Source organism: Crocuta crocuta, unplaced genomic scaffold (genome assembly GCF_008692635.1).
Source record: "Crocuta crocuta isolate KB4526 unplaced genomic scaffold, BGI_CrCroc_1.0 scaffold243, whole genome shotgun sequence".
Taxonomy (NCBI): domain Eukaryota; kingdom Metazoa; phylum Chordata; class Mammalia; order Carnivora; family Hyaenidae; genus Crocuta; species Crocuta crocuta.
In genome coordinates this window covers 1521520-1526772 of record NW_027529596.1, presented here as the reverse complement: position 1 = coordinate 1526772, position 5253 = coordinate 1521520, and the positions used below count along the sequence as shown (strand labels likewise).

The following is a 5253-nucleotide window of genomic DNA, read 5'->3' as shown; positions in this document are numbered from 1 at the left end:
TGTCTCTCTCAAAAAACATAAATACATACATACATAAATAAATAAACACATACATACATAAACAAACACTAGAACTAGCTCAAGGAAGGTGAAAAAAAATTAAAGGTCTTCCAAATTATTTTGTTAGAAGTGTGGTTTCATTTTTTTTTCATGTTTGAAATCTCAGAATAATTAGGTTTTCAGAAATCGCTTTTGAAATATGTTATAAAATTATTTATCCTAGGGGCCCCTCGGTGTCTCAGTTGGTTGAGCATTGGACTCTTGATTGCCGCTCAGGTCACGATCCCAGGGTCATGGGATCAAGCCCTGCCTCGGGCTCCGCACTGAGCGTGGAGACTGCTTGGGATTTTCTCTCCCTCTCTCTCCCCGCCCCTTCCCCTCGCGCGCTCCCTCCCTCTCCCTCTGTCTCTCCCTCTCTCTATCAAAAAAATTTTACCCTAATGAGACTAAACTTTTATTAACTGCTTATCTACAGCATGACCATGAAAAAAAACCTTAATGGTTTGGTTTTTTTTTAATGTTTTATTTATTTCTAGGAGAGAGAGAGAGAGACAGCATGAGCAGGGGAGGGTCAGAGAGAGAGGGAGTCACAGACTGAAACAGGCTCCAGGCTCTGAGCTGGCAGTCAGCACAGAGCCCGACGCGGGGCTCGAACCCACAAACCGCGAGATCATGACCTAAGCGAAAGTCGGACGCTTAACCGACTAAGCCACCCAGGCGCCCCAAACCCTAATGGTTTTTGAAGAAGAATAAGGTATGTTGATATGGTCCTGCCTCCTCCCAAACTCCCTGTGCGCCACCTAACACATCACACTGTCCCTTTTTTTTGCCTTCTCACGGGGGACTCATAGCGGGGTGTTTTTGGTCTGCTTTCACACGAGAACCCTGAAATCATTCCAGTCTGGTCAGCACCCTGTTTCTCCCTATTTTCATAGCGCTTCACACACTGACACTGTTGATGTGTCTGTCTTCTCGGTGTAGAAGTAAGTCCCTAAGGGTCCCGGATTCCTCATCTTGCATTCCTCAGGACCTCGCAAGTGTCTGCACCACGGCTGGCTCTCCGTAAATGCTTATGAATCCACGAGTAAGTCCATTCACAGGCCTAAACTGTTTTTTAAATACTTTTAAATGCCTTCCAAGAAGGCATTGAAGAGCTCGGTTAAAATAAAAATTTATAAATAAGCTGGAGGAACATGCCAATCCCAAGTACTAAATCACTAGTACACTTGTTTCGATCGGTTCATGAGATGATTTTGTCAGTTACCTCATGAGTCCTGAGATCATGAGACACAGAGAAAGTGAGTTTTAACTGGAGAAGGTAGGAGCCGGAGACAACAGACTTACGCAAGGTCCCGCAGTGATCAGACCTGCGTCAGGAAGACAGAGGACACTGCAAGGGACTCACTGCTCAACGGGGGTTGATGTTAACAGTGCAAGTAGGGAAAGGGGCATGGAGGCTGTGATAAACCGGGGACAAAGCTTGCTTAATATGCTGTTGAAAATCCGTGTGACCTTGCTGGAGTGATTTATTCAACAAATATCCACTGAAGGCTTAACATGTGCCTGGCACTGGGCTAGGGAATTGGGGACTATGAACCCAGAGCCTCTCCCACACGGGTTCTCCCACATGCCTTACCTGGACCTTGGAACTTACTGGAAATGCACACTATTCAAGTTCCCTCGACAAAGTGACTCAGACACTGTGGGAGCAGGGCCCAGCAATCTGTTGTACTGAACCCCCTAAGTAGGTCTGTTGCACACTAATGTTTGAAAATCACTGGCTTATCCCAAATTGGGAGAACCCGAGGAAGAAGCAGATAATTCCCATATGGTGAGGGAAGAGCTCTGACAATGCTGAATAGGTTTGGTGACAGCAATAAAGAGTCATTTCATTCTGACAGGGTCGGTGGGGAGGGAATAGCAAGGGAAGATTTTCTCAAAGACAGAACACCGGGGCCTGAGTCTGAAGGAATACATGAATGAGCCAGATGGAGTGGGATAAGAGGCATTCTCAGGCCAGAGGGGTTTGTGCAAAGGCCCAGGGGTAGGAAAAAGAGAGAGAGAGAGAGAGAGAGAGAGAGAGAGAGAATGTGAGAGCGCAAAGGGGAAGGGGAAGGAAGAAGGTGGAGGTGCCGTTCACGAATATCCATGAAAAATAAATTCTTACATACATTCTTAAGCTGTTTATAGACTGCCCCTTTCAGAGACCTTAACTGAAATCTTTCTGCGAGGACTCTGCTTCCCTTGCAGCCCTCGTGAGCCGGGCAGCTCATTCTTTCCGGCCCCGTGCAGGGTGGAGGGTTTTGTCTCCTCACTCCATGGCGATGCTTCAGAACCTTTGCTTGTCCAACACTCCCTGACACCCCTACCCTCTGAGGCCAAAGCACCCACTTTACCCTTCTCTCACCCCCCTCCTCCCCATCGTCTCCAGGCCCGAGACACTTGGCAACTGGCCTTCTGTTGCCTTGCTAAGTCCTGCCGTTCCCGGGGGGCTTCAATGCTCAGCAGACAGTCTATGCATCCAGAATCCCAGCAGGGCACCCCCGGGAACGGTTTCGGTTGCTTGCAGCCCCTCTGCTGCGATCAGGACGCCCTTCTCAGAGGTTGGCAGCACACGGGTCGCGGTCTGTGGTAACCACATCAGGTGTCTCACGAATACCGTTAGCTGAGCCTGAGATCCTGACACGTTTTCCCGTAAAGGAAGAGTTTAAGTTAAATTTTATTCATGTTGGGGCGCCTGGGTGGCTTAGTCGGTTAAGCGTCCGACTTTCGCTTAGGTCATGATCTCGCGGTTTGTGGGTTCGAGCCCCGTGTCGGGCTCTGTGCTGACTGCCAGCTCGGAGCCTGGAGCCTGTTTCAGTCTGTGACTCCCTCTCTCTCTGACCCTCCCCTGCTCACGTTGTCTCTCTCTCTCTCTCTCTCCTAGAAATAAATAAAAACATTTAAAAAAATTTTTATTCATGTTAAGAATTAAATGGGGGCGCCTGGGTGGCTCACTCGGTTAAGCACTCAACTCTTGATTTTTGGCTGAGGTCATGATCTCCCGGCCCGTGGGTTCGATCTCACAGCCCTCGAGCGCTGACAGTGCAGAGCCTGCTCGGGAGTCTCTCTTTCTCCCTCTCTCTCTGCCCCCCCCTCAAATACATAAGCTTAAAAAAACAAGAATTAAATGAACTCATTTGGTAAATAATTTATCACAGTGTCTGGTGCAGAGTAGGTGTCCAATACATCAGAATTACTGTCATCAGTATTTTGTGTCATCACACCAGTCCTTCCCAGGGCACAGGTATGCAGACATACAGACACACCCTCCTGGCAGACGAGAAGCACTGTGTCCAGCCAGCTGTAGGGACATCACATTTCATCCCGATGGCTCCTGCTCTCTCTTTCCAGTGAAGGCTGCGTCTGGGGCTGCTGTGCTCTGAAGACTCTTGAGTTTAGTGGACATAAGGTCAGCGTGGAGAGCTTGTTAAACGTGAACACTCCTCTCGAATCAGATCCCACTCTTAAGAGATCCTGACTTGGTAGCTCTGGGTGCCAGTAGCCTCAGGACCGCACTTGAGAACGGGGGTCACTCTGAACGACCAGCAGGCACTGGGCCTTTCCCCACTGCCGCGGCTCCGTTTATACCAGTGGACCGTTTACTGAGCAGGCGCCTTTGCGAGGTGCTGTGCTAGGTACTTGTATACACTCTCTCGTCTAATCTGCCTGACTTGCCACGCTGTATGCGATTATTGGGAAGAGTGATGGGAGAAGTGAGGCCTGGCAGAGGCCACACAAGTGACAAGCGAGGAGACGAGCTGGGAGCCCAGGCGGCCTGAATCCGGATCACTCCCTGGTCCTCTCCATTTACGTTCTTTCTCAAATTCCACCTAGGCTTTTCCCATCTCCAGGTAAATGTTGAAGAATCAACGTGCCAAAGCCTAATCCTTTTTTCCCTCTCTTCTCAGGGAAGTCTGACTGATCACACCCAACGACAGCAATAACCCCTTGGGATTTTCTTTTTTCTTTTCTTTCCGTTTTAACATCAGTCACACCACAGCTCCGGGGCTCTGCATCCAGGGCCACCTTCACGGCTGCCTGCACAGCCCCCCGCTTGTGTCCACCAAGGTAGGAGCTTGATGCCAACTGAGGACCCCCCAGATCTCAGCCCTGTGGTCCCCCACCCCGCCCCCACCCGCTCACCCCTGCGTCCAGGGTCTGAACTTACCTCGACGCTTCTCCTTTCAGAAAGAAAGCCTGCCCCCTACTTGTAACTTTCCTCAGTTTCTTGTATCCCTGTTTTGGCTCCAAAAGAAGCTGGAAAAAGAAAAAAAAACTATTTTGGCCATACAGCATCCCTGGATGAAAAGAGCATGGATTCCTGACATTGTTCTACTTGTTTTGGTGCGGTGATTTTTTAAAATTTTATTTATTTATGTATGTATGTATGTATGTTACTTGATCTCTACAACCCACATGGGGCTCAACCTCACAGCCCTGAGATCAGAAGTCACAAGCTCCGACTGAGTCAGCCCTGCGCCTTGGTTTGTTTTGTTTTTAATCCGTGTTTCTCACCGGCTGTTTTGGAATCCCTTGTTCACTCGCTCATTTCGGTTCAGAGATCAGCATAAGGTGTGGTTCCCTGAGTCAGTCTGTGCATCCTCTGGAGTTTTGTAACTTTGTATTTGTTACCTGAATTAAAGCACACACACAAATCTCCCTGTACCGGAATCCACTGCTATCAAAACGCTTTTGAAAGTGTAATACGTCTTACTGAGGAATTATCCAGGAATTTCTCTCACAGTCTTTCAAGATTACATTCAAACCAGGGTCTTTTGTGTGCTTACAATTTCCGGAGTCCCCAAATGCCCACGTATGTACTAAAACAACACCAAGTCTCTACGAAACGGACTAGTTACTGCAACAGTTAACATTAATTATTGTCACAAAGAGACAGTGCCACTGTTCCCTTTATAAAGGAGTCTAAGATGTGACTGTTATTCTGTCAGCTTTTCTGCCAGGGCCACAGGCCGTACACTTAGAGCCACACTCGCAATGGGTTCCTCTATTAAATATATTACACAACAAAGCGCTACAACGTTTGTGTGATTAAAATTGTGATGTCAAAAATGAACATCAAAGACTGAGAATATTAATGCAAATAATGCTACTGATTCCCCATGTCATCTCCGCTCTCAGCCATGAGAGTGCTCTGAGATAGAGTCCCAACACAGCTAGGGAACCCCCCCCCCCACCCGGATGGCCACACCG

At 48.3% G+C, this 5253-nt stretch overlaps 1 long non-coding RNA gene across 1 annotated transcript in view; it reads right to left on the bottom strand.

Annotated features, from left to right (window-relative positions):
• Positions 1-3048: 3048 nt before the first annotated feature.
• The window catches only part of LOC144229699 (uncharacterized), a 3811-nt gene continuing 1606 nt past the window's right edge, over positions 3049-5253 (bottom strand). The window contains exons 2-3 of the long non-coding RNA XR_013334562.1: positions 4211-4299; positions 3049-3430 (exon numbers count right to left, since the gene is read on the bottom strand). This is a non-coding gene — a long non-coding RNA (uncharacterized LOC144229699). The remainder of the gene's footprint in view (positions 3431-4210; positions 4300-5253) is intronic.